This window comes from Passer domesticus, chromosome 7, assembly GCF_036417665.1.
Source record: "Passer domesticus isolate bPasDom1 chromosome 7, bPasDom1.hap1, whole genome shotgun sequence".
Taxonomy (NCBI): Eukaryota; Metazoa; Chordata; class Aves; order Passeriformes; family Passeridae; genus Passer; species Passer domesticus.
The window spans coordinates 59,575,935-59,592,455 of NC_087480.1; the positions used below are offsets into that span (position 1 = coordinate 59,575,935).

Below are 16,521 nucleotides of genomic sequence, written 5' to 3' on the forward strand. Positions count from 1 at the left end.
CCAACTGGACCTTTGGAATCAAGCCTTTCTCACAGAACCACATCCACAGACACTTTTGGCTCTCAGTAAACACCAGGATTAATAAACTCATTTCCTACAGATTATTTCCAAACCAGAGAAGAAAAAAAAACCCCACACTTATTTGAGGAAAGCTGAATTGTAGAAACACTGACTGCACTTTGAACACACTTGTGAATGTCACTGTAAAAATAAAAAGTAAAGGTCCTTCTTAGCAAAATTCAATTTTTTGGGGCCGCAGTTTGGCAGTTAGAGACAAGTCAGTGGTTGGGGGAAATTTTTTTCTAGTTCTGACTCAGACTTAAATGGTTTAATGAAGATTGACCAGTAACTTCTGGAGGATAGCCTGGTTCGGACATTACGTCTACAATGACAGAAGAAGAAAACCCCGCCCCCAAAATAGTAGATAAAACAGAAAATTAGATGCAAATGCAAATGATTTTGTTTAAAAAACCAAGATATTTTATGCACATTTAATAAAAAAACTGATATATTTGCTGGGATTGGGTGCTTGTAATCCAAAACAACAATGTCAAAATTCAGCCTCACATGAGATATCCATGCCCCATATATTTGAGCAAATGTGGACTTGAACCCAAATCTGTTCTTAGAACTCTGCATGTATGTTTAGTGGTAAAATGACTTCTTATTTTCAATGTGTGTCACATCCATTTGCATCCTGGCCAGTCCTTCACTATTGAGAACCATATGGCTGTTGTTTTAAACAGGTTGAACTCTTTTCAGAATCCATTATAGGGAGCGTGCTAAACACCAGCTTTCTGAAATGAACAGAGCATTTATTCAGTCCTGTCTACATCAGAACTTACACATGTGTAGGGAGTTCATGGAACTTCCACCTTCATCAATAACAGTGAATGTTATTCACAGGACACAAAAGGTGTATTTAATACATTAAGAATATAGAGAATACAGAGAGTTCAGATTGAAATTAAAAGTTTTAATTTAGTATCTATTAAAAATGCCTGATTAAGCAAAAGGAAACAGATTTAGGATGGAGATGTGACCCAAGCTACATGACTTGAAAGTAATACACATCCCAGTGTTTTTCAGATAAGTGAACTTCATTATGGCCTGTGCCTACAATGTCCCATTCAATAGCAATAATAATTACTATTGTTATTTATTGTAATAAACCACACATAGCTAACAGTGATCTCTGATGTCCAAAGTGGGTCTCTCAAAGAGGAGAATTCCTCAGATGACATTCCCTCTGCCCCAGACATCTTTTGTGTGTGCTGAGTCACATGAGTTCCCAGCATATCTGGCTGAGAATAGGGAACCTTGCAGCCTCCCCGATAATTTCTTAATATATTTCTAGCGTCACACATTCCTGTCCCATTCCTGAAAAGCTAATACGCTACTCCCAGTGTATTACAACTGTCTGTAATAATCTTTAAAATGATCACTAAATACTGCATCTCTCACTACTTAATCCTGGGTTCAGAGATAGGACTGTCTTATCAAAATCCTGTTGATATCAAGGAGATTGTTTTACTTAGGGTGAGTGCAGAATTTGGCCACTATTCATTATTATAATACATAAGTGATAAGGTGATTATTTCCAAACTCTCACTCAGCATGTGGCCAGGTGACTCAGCTATTTGCTTTATTTACTTACATCCTTCTGCAGTTAATTATAAATTTTTGGCCCCAAATCACAACCACAGAAAGAAACAACTACTGCAGCCACAAGGGTAGGAAATCAAGTTTTGCAAGGCACCCAAAGAGCTGGAAATTCAAGTTTTCTCTCTCCAAACAGTGACAGGCATAAAGAAGAAAACAAACTCATGCAAACCAGAGAAAATGCATCTTGGGGAAGCCCTGACTTCTTGCACCAGGTTACTTTGTGCAATACCTTGATGTTAACCTGACACAGCATATAACAGGAGAACTCAAGTTAAATAAATGAAATCAGCTGTCTGACTTCTTTAAGATAAATGATATTATTACAGCATAATTGTATAACCCCATATAGCTTACAGCAGCAAAAGGATGTGTATTTCACATGCCCTACTATAATTACATTCCCATTATAATTTTGCAGTTAGTTGCTATGAGCTCTGGTCATGAAAACATGCCAATTTTGTATGGGATTGAAGTCTGCCTAATTTTAGCAAATTGAGAGCTGCACAAAAGAAAAGAGATAAATACTATGTTGTTATTTTTCATTAGAGAATTGCTATATTAAGAGGCTGTGATCCAGCTGTGTTTGTTTAAATAAAAGTGTGATTTGAATACCTCCTACAGCTATGTTCCTGCCAATGAATAAAAGATAAAATGCGGCTCTCGTTGGATGTTAGTCTCCGAGTTCTAGCTGACTCAGATTTATTGTTTAACATAAGGAAGTGAAAAGCATGTAGAGCAGACCACACACAGGGCTCTTTTGTGTATTGTTTCAAGCCATACCACTAATAGATTTGTTCCACCAAGGCTCGCAGCAATTCAGCTGTGCTAAAATGCTCCACTTAACTGTGAAAAAAATAATAATAAAATAGTAATTATGTCTCGATGGCAAATGCAGCTTAGACCAACACCACGAGTAGTGTAAACAGGAACTAATACCATTCAAAGCTGTATGTTATCATCATTATGATAATGAAATTAAGCTTTTATTTCCAAAAAACAAGCCCTTAACATACTACTCAGTGTCTGTATAAACACACTGACTTCCTCTCATAGCCTGATATGACTCTGTAGCTGCTGAGCTAATATCCTTCTAACAATACTTATAAATAAATCTACATATAAATACATACACAAAATGTACAGTGCACTCCAGCAGCCTGAAACTTATCACAGACAACTTGGAGCTCCTTGTGTGTTGGAAGAGCCTTTTACAGTGCAAATAAAAGGATGCATATAAATAGTCTTGCTTTGTAGCTGCTTGTTTTGTAGGTTCCTTCATGGTAATCTTAGATGGAAGCACATCATTTTCCAGGAGCTGATATGTTTGAATGGATTTCATTATGGGCAAGTGCAGCAGTGAGTGGCTGTGTGCCAGTCACAGCCGACTACCGAAGGGCTTGGGTTGTCAAAGGACTCGCTTGGGCTGTCGGAGTTCATTTAAATAACACAGCATTCTCCAGTTTGGGAAAAGAAAAAACTGGAAAATCCAAAAAGGAAAAAAAGGAAAGGAAAGCCGGACTTTTTCAACTGTTATATTTACATTGGATTTACACCTATAATGGATTGATAAATTACATTGTGTACATACAGATTTGTGCAGCTATCAGTAACTATATTGCAGATTTGCAATAATCTCAATTACAGGCTAACAAGGAGGCACCATGTTCCTGGAATAAAACAGGGCAGAGTGCAGAGTATCCATAGCTGAAAAGACCATGCGTTGTCAGCCTGAGACTTGAACTGTGTGTTTGGATAAAAATCTTGAATCTGAATCTTGCATTTTACATGAGAAAATGGGACTTTGTGCCCAAAATTTATCTATTCTAGGGCAGAAGAAAAGCAAGGAGAAAGGCCAGAAACCTGATTCTATTCAGAATTTGCCCTTTGGGCAAACAGCACAGTCAGCATGTGCACAGGAGACCCAGCAACTCTTGGTGCAGGCAAATGCTCCATTCTCCTCTTCTCACATCCCCACGGAGGCAGAGGGTGAGCCAGAATTCAGCCCTGAGCTGGAGTCACGCATTGCCTGGAGCAGAGCAACATTCACTGCTCTTTGCCCCAGCCTGCGCCCTAAGAACTGCCCAGAGCCTCCGAGCATGTTGAAGCTGTAAGATGTGTGTTTTGAAGATACAATCTCAGCTTGTTCTACAGGACTTCATGCTTCAAACTCTCAAGACTCTTAATAATAATATCCTGTCTGCTTTTTATGTAGCACCTGTCAACCCGGAGGGACCAAAAGCACTTCAAAAACTCTATGTGGTTGTTGCGTTAAAAAACTCAGGAATCACTCCTTGAGTTGCCTGCAGGAGGCTGAAATGTAGGATATTTAGCATTAAAGAAGAGCAAATAATTAGCTATGAATAATTTATCCCCTCAAATCAGCTTCTTTTTGACTTTATTAAACATCTGCAAATAGGTCTCAGTCTTACTCTTAACGTTATTTGATAGTTTCAGTTCACTTTTTCTTTTTTACATCACTGCATATTTTCCTGAACCATCATCTATCTAAAAACATGGGAGAGAAAAGAAGAGCAAAATTTAAATTACCTTACTATAAACACAGTAGAAGCCACTAATGAATAATGAGGAGAGACAGAAATTTTAAGTACAATTATGGACAAAAAAAGCATCAAGTAAAAGGTTGGAAAGAGAGGAGCAAGAACACAAGAGGATGAATTTTCAGGACACAGCTGGACAGACATTTTATTGAGATATTTTAGAGCAATAGCATTTTGGAACTCTAGGCTGAAAGGAAGAGAGGCTCCGGGCAAAACTGAAATAAATTTGGTTGTTTGGATATGCATGTCTGGGAGCAGACATCCCAAGGGAAGCTATAATCATCAGTATGAAAGGAGAAGAAGGTATGAGTAAAATTTGGGGAGGGAGACAAGACATCAAACCTGTAGCACGACAGAAGCCATTTCTGAAGCTATGATTAATTCACAGCTTAAAATGCATTAATTTAGACTTTCTTCTTCCTGCTCAGAACTTTTCTGTCAACACATTTAGTTTATTTGAAATTGTTGAAAAGTTTTCTGAAAATCTGTTTCATTTAGAGGTTGATGATGAGATATTTGGTTTCACGTGTTTTCAGTTAGACAGTGTCCACAGCATGGAATGGGATGCCCCAGCCATGTGAAACAGATGCTTTTCTAAGCAGGAGGAGGGAAACCACAGCTTACTGTGTGAGTTCTTTCTACTACACATAACCTATGCTGGAGTGAAATTCTATTTATATATAGGTATATATTATGCAGGGTAATTGCAGTGAAGAATTGGTTGGATGCCTTTTTTAAATTGATGCACATAAGGTTTTGTCTCGGGATAAAATTCAGAATTGCTCAAGACAAGGTGAAGCAGATATGGAATGATAACTTGAATAAATGCTCCAAGCAAAGAGGCAGAAGAAAGAATAGTTCTTGACTTCTCTGACTTTCTAACAAACGTCTTCCTCCTGGGATTTGCTTGTGACAGAGAACTGCCCCATAGTCCAAAAGCCTTCTAAGATTTGCTGTTCCTGGCTGTTTAACATTATTGGTTTTACTTTTTGCTGGTTTTCTAGGGATCTACCAGCACAGTAATGCTGACGTTTCATTATTTTCTAGGCTTTACTGTTTGAACCCTTCACCTTTTCCCTTCTTTTTATTGCTGGCAAGATTTACTTGCAGTTGCAAAAATACCGACGAACTGATTTTCTAGCTGTGACTGAACTTAAATAAACTGAAAGGAGCAGAACTATTGTAGGATTAAAGCAGTTCAACAGCTTACAATGTGAAATGATTTAAGTTTTGACACATTTCCTATCTTTCCTTATCGAAATATACCACAAATAACAGCTCAGCATGGTAGTGCTGACAGAAGTCACTGCCTGCTGAAGGTTCGAGCACCCAGTGCAGGGATCCCAATGACTGAGCAGCATCTGCCAGGAGCAGGAGATGGCAATGAGACCTGCTAGGAAAGACTTCATCCCTCCAATGCCTCCAAGCCTTTGGAGCTGTGGACAACCCCAGCACCGGCACTGGAGCCAGAACAGACAGCAGGTCACCTATTTCACATGGAACAAAATGCATCCCAACCAAAGGCAGGTTCTTTGCTGTAGAAGAATGGAAAGCTATCAACCATAACTGGGAACAGGACGCTCTCCATATTCCAAGAGCTGAGCCATACAGCTAAACCTACCAGTCAATCCAGGAAATTAAGATCATAGTATCATAGGATCATTAAGATTGGAAAACACCTCCAAGGTCATAAAGTCCAACTTTGACCAAGTCCCATCATGCCCACTAAACCATATAATGAAGTGCCACATTCACTCTGTTTTTGAACACTTCCAGGAATGGTGACTCCTCTGGTTCCAATAGGATCCTATTCTAGTACTCAACCACTCTTTCAGAGAAGAAATTTTTCCTAATATCCAACCCAGACCTCCCCTGGCACAACTTGATCTTATTTCCCCTTATCCTTCCCCTTGTTCCCTGGGAGCAGAGCATGATTCCCCCCGATGCCCTCTCCTGCCAGGGAGTTGTAGAGAGCAAGAAGGTCCTCCCTGACCCTCCTTTTTTCCAGGCTGAACTCCCCCAGCTCCCTCAGCCCCTCCTCATAGGACTTACATTCCAAACCCTTCACCAGTTTTGTTGTTCTTCTTCTGACTGCTCCAGCCCAAGATGCATCATGGGAAACAGGAAAACATCTTTAGATAATGCACTTCTATCTGCAGCTGTCCTAATATGTACTGCCTCTTGTACCTAGCCAGCTCCTATCACGTCAGAGGAAAATAGAAGCTCTAAAGCTTGGAATTAGTTAAACACTAACACAAACACAACAGAACTTGTTCAAATCTCTTTTCACCACTCTTTTGTGATTAATGAATCAACAAACCAAAACAGCCCAGATAACATGATCAAAAACAGTGGTTTCAAGATTGCCATTATTCTGTTTTAGACTCTCATTCATTAATTCATTAAAGTTGCTCCTGAAACTAGATCCTTTGGTGAGGCCATTCCAAAACTTCTGGCAGCTACAAACTGTCTTCTAATTCCTGGTCTAAAAATATTGAGAACAATATATATTCATTTGATATTGTACCAGCTTCATGTTACCTCTTGTTAGGCAGCTAAATTAAATATTCTGATGTTCCAACACAGTGTTAGGAAGTTCACATGTATTACAGCTGCTTCTCAGCAACTTTTGTGGTAATGTAGGAGAATGGGACTTCATTGTGCCGGGTGCAGCAGAAATAAATAGAAAGAAACAGCTCCTGCTATTCAGAATAGAAATGGCACATAGATCTTGGGGAGATAGGGGAGTAGTATAATGGTGTATACATTTTTAATGTGCTTTAAAAATATGGGCATTATTAATCTCTCCTCCCTCTCCAGGTGACTTTCACTGATTGACTTTATTTTGTTTTTATCACAGAGGTGTGATTTGAGAACCAAAAGAAAAATAATCTTCACTGATGCCATTTGTTTGGACCAGCTGAGAGAGCTGGAGTTCTTTAGGCTGGAAAAAGAAGATCAGGGGAATTTCCTCACTCTCCAAAACTCCCTGACAGGAGGGTGCAGCCAGGGGGGATTGGATTCTGCTCCCAGGAAAAAAGTTGCACGACAAGAGGAAGCAGCCTCATGTCCCACCAGGGGAGGTTTGGGTTGGGTATTAGGGAAAATTTCTTCACCTAAAGGGTTGTCCAGACCTCTCTGACTGCACAGAGCAGTGGTGGAGTCCTCATCCCTGGAGGAATTTAAAAGCCATATAGATGTCATGCTTGGGAACGTGGGTTAGTGGTGGCCTGGGCAGTGCTGGGTTAGTGGTTGGACTCAATAAACTCCTAGGGCATTTCTGGCCTCAGTGACTCTATGGTTCTATGGCCAAACTGATGACAAGGTAGATGAGAGAATGGGATTATTTCCTTGTTTTCTGGGTCAGAGACTGAAATGGATCAAACCTGACCACTGCAGGTTGCAGACCTGAGCTGCAAGGGAAGAGTGGTGCAGCCAAGGATCATAAGTAGCAAAGAAGATGAGGGAAATATTAAGGATATGTTAGGAGTTCTGCTGTAAAGCATTTCAGTTCTGGCAAAATATGCAGGAAAATACATCCATATTCTGAGATGTGTGTTCAGAAACAGTTCAGAAGCAGAATTTCAGAAAACAGTGGGTGTAAAGACAACAGGTGAACGTGCTGAATGGCGAGGTTAAAAAAATGAGCAAGAGGTATGAAGAAAAGAGAGGAAAGCACAAATAAAAGGAGCTTTGGAGCACTCTTATTTGGAGGCAGAAAAAAATGACAAAACGATATTTAAGGAATAAAAGAAAGAAATCCTGAATGTTTCCTCTTAGAAAAGAAATGCTAGCCTAATTTCCACTCTCCATTGTTTTATTTCAATTTTTCACAGAGATAAAGATGTTCCCCTTTTTTTTTTTTTTTGTTCTATTTGGTTTTATAATGTTACCTGATATATTCCACAAAAGTGATGAATGTTTTTAAAAAGTGCTTACTGTACTGTATGTATCACTTGATTAAATGCATGAGTGTTAGGGATGAGAGATACTGCTCAACAAAGATCTGTTATTAATGTTCTTGGACCATCAGTGCAGAACACAATAATCATTTTCATTGTAAGTTTTTATCTCTGCTCTCCTTCCACAGAAGTGGTAAAGTTTCTCATGCAAGAGCCACAAAGCAGGTTCAGGAGGGAGCCTGGCTACAAGTACGTATGGATTTTGGATACAGTTTTGTTATGCCTTACTTCAGCAGAATATCCAAGGCAACAAAGAGAAAGGAAATGTGAAACCGTCCAAAGCACTGGCTGAGCTGTAGCGCCAGGGGGGGAAGAAAGCACAGAGAGACAGAGAATGCCTGAAATGTCTGCAAAATGTAACTCAATTATCAGAGATCAGCCATAACAAGGAAAAAAAATCACATAAGGCTGTAAGAGCTATAAGTATCAAATAGTTACGTTTACTGCATTTATAAACAGATATCTTTTGGCAGGAGACTCAAAGAGGCCTCCACAAGGCACGAGAATCTGGGCTTGAATCCATTCACTCTGTGAATTAATTGACTTGGTTTGAACTCTACTGTTTTCAGTTGGAGAATTCACTGTGAACATGTTGTACATATCTCAGATATCAAATAGCAAATGTACTGAAGCCAGATACTGAACTGGAGCCAGAAATTTTTCATTAATCAGTATTGTATGCTTTCTGTGAATAGGAAATAGAACAACAACAAAAAGCAGACAAGAATGGGGAAAATATTTTTCTCTCTCTCCCTGTTTCTACACCCCCACATATGCTATTATTATTACTCAGTATTTACATTGCAGTCACACCCAGTGGTTCCAACCAAGCAGGAGCCCTGCAGCGCTAGGTACTGTACAAAATAAATAGACTTGAAGAGACAATGGCTGCTCTCAAGAGCTTAAAGTCCAAACAGATGGGACAGATGAGAGAGAGGTGTAGAAAGGTGACTGAGGTGGCCAGAGGTCAGACAGTGAGTCTGTGTAAAAGCTCAGAATCCTTTTCTAGGGGGAAATCCTGAAATAATTGCCAAAACCTGTAAGTTTTAGCGGAGAAAACAGTTCATCCCACACCACCAATAACCATTACCCACCAGGCTCCAGCAGCTCCCCAGTGCTGCAGCTCAAAATTCACTTCCAGGCAGAAAGGGTAGCTGAAAATCACAATAACACATTATAATATCACACTCACAGGCTTTTGTGAAAGGGCAGATTTAGCAGGGAGCTGAGAGTACAGTAGCCCTCACCACCATCTGACAGAAAAGAGGCTGCCCCCCCTCCATGTGCTCCCTTAATTAATCCATTAATTTCCTCATGATTTACGCCATCCAAGAGGTCAGACCCAATATCTTCACAACCCAGGAAAGAATGATAGGTTAGATTTCCATTTCTTCACAGTTCTCCTTGGCAAAGAACCACACAACTGGCAGCCGTCACAAACAAAAGCCACCCCTCCTTTTGGGCAGCCAGAGAGAATACAGACATTTTGCAAAGCACCTTCATTTGCTCAGTAAACCCAGTGGTTCCCATATTTGCAGTGCCCAAGTGAGGTGGGGACAGAGCCTGCATTTACTGTGCATTGTGTCCTCTGCTTCAGTCTCATCTCCCACATAACCTGTCCTGAATAAAACTTCATCACTCTGTGTTTAGATTGTGATGTGCCATGGCCAAAAATATTTATTTGGAAAAAACCTGCAAGAATATATTCTAAACACATGAGGATTCTGCTGGAATTTGATCATGGCTTCTCTGTCTTGTCTCAGCTTTTTAAGCCACCTATTTGCAAGCCAAATATATACATAAAAGGGAAAGCACATTACACAGTTGCTAGAGGGAAGGATATTCCTACTTATACAAATGAGCAGGGGGAAATGGAGACAGAGGGAAGAAGACCATAACCAGGAAAATAAATGAGCAGATGGAGAAAACAACAAATGAGGAAATAACACCAGGCAGAGTCATGGCTGTGATTCCAGACGGCCCACCTGCACATGTTTTATGGAGAGCATGCATAAGAAGAATATTTCCATTGGCCATCCCAGTGTTTGCTTCCCATTACTGGCACATCCTATTTGCCCTAAATCCTGCTGAATGCTGGAAAGAACACAGAAACAAGCAAAAATAACAACACAAAGGGTTTATTAATGTCTCTGGGACTTACAAGTCTGCTGGCAGCAAACTGGGGAATCCTCTCAGGGAACCCACTGACCCAGAGCTCTTCCCACTTCATTCCCCCTGAATTCTGACCCCAACCATCCCATTAACTTCATTTCCAGCTCTTTTGGAAATCAGAAAAAACTCACAAAATAATTTGACTCATTAAACCACTGACCTTTGAAATTACATTCATACTTTAAAGGCCCAGTCCAGAATAGCCTACTGTGAACATAAAGACACACACTGTATATTTAACCCATGAATCAGAACAATAGTGGGGTACATATAGATTCCATACATGTTACCTAGCTAACTGCCAGGTATAAGCCCATTATTAACCCCAAACACACAATGCATGTGAGACTACTGCTTTGTCTTCAGCAGGAATTTAACATGGTTTAGCTCAGACTAGCTGAAAAATTACTTTTTTTTCCTCATGAAGATATATACAGCATTTGAGCAATTGTTTGGAGAAATCTCTCTATACTGTTCCACAGAGCTCCTTGCCTGAGATTTATTAAAGATTGGTGATCCTACCTCATCTGGTCAAGAAGCACAGTTTGCTTCTTACTCTTGAATTTTTATGGTTTACATACAGTGCTCAGAACAGTTCCAGCCATGTGCACTCCAACTTCCTGAGCAAGAAAATGTACATCAGCTCCCAGCCCATTTACCTAGTAGCCCTTTTTTTTTTTTTTTTTTTTTCAGATTTCAGAAAGTGGACAAACACCAAGGAAACACAAAAAGAAAACATGAACACTTTTCCCCCTCAATGGCCCTGTATTTGCACAATTAATTGGAACAGAAAGGAAAGAAAGTATAATTTTCCTGAATTTCAAAGCAGAATCCTTAAGTCTCTCCCATAGCTAGAATTCACCCCTCCTCCATGCATATGAAACTCCTGTTTATGTATAATGATGAAAATTTTGGACAAATGAAAATGCAGCTTACCAGTTCAATAATATAAGGAAAAGGTCTTTGTTACTTTGGGGAGTAGATTTCTATTTCATTCATATTTTTTTACTGTTTTGTTTGATTTTTTTTCAAAAGGTTCCCCAAATCACTAAGCTTCCTCTGGCAAAAGGTATACAACTCACTAAGAATTGACCTCCAAAAGCAGTAAGAGACCCTGACACAGCTATCTATGCTCATAAAGTATGCAAAGTGTATTCTTCCTTCCAGTACCCGTTTAGTCTGTTCCAGAATAAATATATTTGCTGGTAGCCAAGTCTGAAGAAAGCTCAGTCAATAGACAGATGTGTTATATGTTTGGGTAAGAGAGTCCATTTCCTCTCCACGCCACCTCCCATTTCTGGTAGTTCTATACTCTAAATAAAGAATGACTAAAATCCCTTATTTGGCATGGGAGATTGCCAGCTGTTGAATCCAAAGCTTTTCAATTTAATCTAGACGACCACTGTCTGGTTTAAATGAAATATGAATATTTATTGTTACTAAATACATGAATTATTTACATTATTTATTATAGCCAGAAAAAGAGTTGCAAGCATCTTTAAAACAAGAGATGGCTATGCTGCTGACTATGAAGAGTCAGAACTATAAAAATATTCTTAAAATATTTTTGAGCATATAAAATTTGCATACAATCTACTCTTGGGTATATATATAAGAATATACATATATATACATACATACATATATATATATAGTTATATTGAGATATATATACATAGGTATATCTGAATAGGGCAGAAACTGAGAGAAGGGCAATGTTCTGATCCTTAGGGGATCACAGTCTTGTAGGATGAAAGCCAGGCAAAGCCAACTTTGGGGAGATGATAATAAGCAAGAAACTGGGACTGGGAAAAAGCCTACAGTGTAAGTGTCCATAGGAAAGGGAAGAGAGTGGTAAAAAAGGGAGACTTTAGGAGGACATTTAGGGAGAAGTCACAGAACCTGGAAAGAAGTGAAGAGCAATTCACTGAAGTGCGGTAAAATAAAAAACAGGGAAGAAATTCAAAGCTGAGAAACTTGTTATAGGTGGTGATCCTGAGAAAGGGGAGCCTTTCCATTTGGTCTCTGTAGCAGGCAGACAACTGCTGCTAACAGCCTGTCTACAATTTGAAGGGAGGAGCAGGGGTTGTGGGAGTGAAGACACCCAAGGATTCAGCCTGAATGAGAATGGCTGGAGCGCCGGCTGCAGTCCCAGCTCAGTGCTAACCAGTGCTCCTGCTAAAAAATCCACCTCCTTTCAGAAATGTGGAGCCTTCTTGTGTTATTATGCAGCACTCTGCATGTGCAGAAGTGTCTGGGGTCAGCCGTGTGGCACTCACAGCACGGAGCAGAGGGATGCTACAGGAAGATGAAGCAGCATGGTGGAAACAGAGCAAACAGGACAGTGCTTGGATGGCTGGGAAAGCTGGACAGGCTTTGAACAAGGGGAGGAAAAGGATTTATCTGCACTGCCACCCATTTATTTTGACATTTGGACAGAATTTGATGCAGAAATATGGAGTAGCAGGACTACTTCAGCTAACAGCTAGGAATATCCAATGGGGATGAAATATTTCTCCACATATTGTTGAGGTTTGCTCTCAGAGGGCACCTTGGACTGCAACTGACCAATAAATACCCTCCAAGAGATCATGACCTTTGAGAGGTGTGAACAGAGGCAGCACTGAGTGTACTGGCCTGGCTGTAAAGGTCTGCACTTGACCCAAATCAAAGAAAATGGGATTTTGCTTTGGAATCTTTAGTTTTTCTGAGAAAAAAAAAATTCTAATTTAATAGAGACATAGAATCATAGAATGATTTGGGTTGGAAGGGACCTTAAAGATCATCTAGTTTTACTGGGGATCAAAATGTTAATATTAAATGATCATGGAGAAAGTGAGGTAAAAGTTTTATTGCTAGGCAAATAAGAAGGACAACTGCTGTTAAATAACACAGGAAATATCCAGAATATTTTAAATATGAAAAAAGTCCAATCACTGACTCAATAGTTGTAAAAATTGTTTGTGAATAGAACATTCCTTAAAAGCCTTTTACGGAGTACCCTGCATTTGTTTTAGGACTGACTATACTTACGTTATTTTGACCTAGGTTTGGATCTGAATTTTGAAAGCAAAGCCATTTTTGAGCAATCCCATGCTAGGCAAGCCACAGTCACATACTCACATAGCTATCTTACCACATAAAATAGCATTGCTGTGTGATCATATTAGGTGCTGGGCAAATCCAAAATGCTAATGGGTCCCTGCTCAGGAGCAGAGACCAGCACAGGACTGGGACTGCCTTGCTGAAACCCTCCAATATCCTGCTGTAACTGTTTCTGCACTTTCTCATGCTGATCAGCAGTCTGGTGACTGAAATAATTAATCTCTAAAGCATAATGCCCATAATGCCCATAGAACAAGCCCTCTGCACTTTCCTGACCTACCAAGGTGTATGAGAGGGTTGGGAAGGAAGACGGAGTTGTTCCTCCTCCCTGCCTTGAATCAAGGAGATGCTGAGAACAGCCCCAGCAAATCCACATTTGCCTGCTCTTAGCCAGAGCGTGACCTCTTCAGTGAAAACATACAACACATTATGTAGCTGCTATTAGTAACAGCACTGTAGCCCAGAAACTAAAAAGGTCAGATTAATATTAATTGTCTTATAGGTATCAAGTTATATGCCATATATATTCCTACTAAAGGTCAATATGGCCTTCCCTTATTTTATATCCATCTGCTTCATTAGGTAAGAAAAAGTAAGGTAGATATAATGGATTTTTTGGTAGTTTTAATCAACAATTTCATCAAAAGCACATTTTTCACCAGTACTAACAACATAATGGAAAACTAGATCAATACATTAATTATACCCACTGCTTTCTAAACTCTATTTTTAAATGAATTATGGTAAGTGTTATAGAAATAGGAAAGAAAAAACCTACACAACCAGAAGACATTTACTTTCAGTGTCAGGCAAATAGTCTTGAAAATATGTCTGCCTATTTTTATTTTTCAAATAGTTTCATTATTGTTCCACATAAAAGATCAGAAATTAGCAAGCCTTTAATTTTAATGTCCATCCAATGGAAAACAAGCAGCAGAACTGATTTTGGTAGCACATTACAACACAGAGCAGGGTGAAATAACAGCAGACTGCTAATGGTAGAAATGGCAATTGTAATATTACTCTGGGGAAAATCCAAAATGTTTATTTGTGGGACCACCTCCTCAGACCAGGATGTGGAATTCTTATAAGCCTAGAAAGTAGGAAAGAGCCACAAATCAGCTGAAATTTCTGCACACACCTCAGCAGGCTTTGAAAAACATTTGTTCTCTAGGGAAAGTAGGAGCTGCAGCTCTCTCCAGTTTCCAGCCTTAATAACTCTATCCACACCCAAAGCTCATCACATATCTCGCATGCTCTTCATTGTACAACAGAGAACAATGCAGAGAGCCCAAGCAGGCACCGTTTTGGGCCAGAAAGTCTCTACACAACACAACTGATTTACACAGCACAAATCCACAACCAGCTCTGCCTTGGAGACAGAGCTTATTAATTTGGATGTAAACCTGCAGAAGTGTGGCTGTGCAGATTCAGATCCAGCTCATGGAGAGGGAGGGGGATTTTTCCCTTCTTGCCTCAGTGATTCCAGTTCCAGAGTCAGCTGTGACATTTTTAACCTGCAATCTAAGTCAGCTCTACACATGTACAGTAACTACTCAGCATCTGCTCCAGTTTCCTTACCCCAAAAGACACTTCTTTCATTGGCTTGTTTTCCACCTGTGGGGAATATTGAGAAGACTGAAGACAGAGCAAGAGATGGATTAATCTAAAAAGGAAAAAGATAATTTTAAACCAGCAACTCTTCCATACCAAGGCCTATTCAGCATCATGCTGTGCTATTGCTCCCATTTCTTCTCTCCATTCTCCCCAAAACAACGCTTCTTTAACTCTTATTTCCTAATTTGTTAATATATTTTAAGTACCCCCTTAAAAAGGAGAGTTGAGTCCTATATCATTTTCTTCTTCTTCTTGCAGGCTAATTCTCAAAGACATCTTGCTTCCAGGTATTCTCTGAAGCTTCCTGATGCAAAAGTCTGCACTATTTGGGGAGCTTTAATTACATAGCCTACGATCACATGATCCTGATCCTCTGACCCACAGGACAGGTCAAATTAAAAAACATCTGGGTCTAAATTCTTCACTGCTTGTGGGGAAAGGGGAAAATTCTAATCTTCTGACTGGGAAGTGAAGGGAGACCTCTGCAAATATTAAGCAAGTAATTGTGTGAGGATTGGAATGAATTAAGTCTGTTTCTTTATGAATTTGAGGTGCATAAAAGCATGACCTTGGACTGAAGCTTTTCTGTATAGCTGTGTTATTTACTGCAGCTCTCACCTCCTTGAATTCTCTGGAGCCTCATAAGATGGAAGTTCATGCTGCAGCTTTCCCTCAGCTGGGCAACATCAACATCTTTTGTTCGTCTATCTGGCCCCATATTTTTAGGAAATTTGTTAGAATCCAGATACTTCGAAAATTCTGTCATTTCATCACAGTTGATTGGAAAAGGCCACTAGATTCAAAAATTATTAGGGGGTACACAAGGACAGATACATGCACAGAGACAGCCTGATCACAGATGCCTTGTTTCCATAGGAAACCAAACTAAAAATAGACAGTTTCTTAAGTGTTAAAGATGGAATTTTTATTTGTTTTTGCAGTTGGGAACCAAACAGACCCACTATTCACATGGCTGTAGCACATGAGAAATATTAAAGAAAAGTAATCTTACTTCTTTCTGATAGATACCTCAATAAGTGTAACTGAGTGACCAGTGATACAACAGCCAAGTGTCCAAAGGCTGAAATACAGTGGGCTGGATCAAAGGTTGTCTATGGGACAGTAACTATGAGCTTTTTTTTCATTTAGCACTATCACTAAAATAATTTGGTAAGTTGTTTGCTACTAATGCAACACACGATGACATAAAATCTGTGTAAATCTTATTGTTTTGAATGATCTGTGCACAACTAAGGTCTCTGTTTGGTTTTTCGTTCATCAAAAAATGATAAACAGATGTTAGCAACTCATTTTTCCCCCCATCAGTTGCTAAGTATCAACCTCAAATTGACATGCAGCAGCAAATGATAGTTAGGCATACCACAAGTGAGAAGGCACAGCTTTATTTATAATCAGAATAATATGGGCATTATAGCCTGCAT

At 39.5% G+C, this 16,521-nt stretch overlaps 1 long non-coding RNA gene across 1 annotated transcript in view; it reads right to left on the reverse strand.

Moving 5' to 3' along the window:
• The window catches only part of LOC135305427 (uncharacterized), a 39,652-nt gene that overhangs the window by 21,681 nt on the left and 1,450 nt on the right, over positions 1-16,521 (reverse strand). The window contains exon 2 of the long non-coding RNA XR_010366609.1: positions 15,044-15,128. This is a non-coding gene — a long non-coding RNA (uncharacterized LOC135305427). The remainder of the gene's footprint in view (positions 1-15,043; positions 15,129-16,521) is intronic.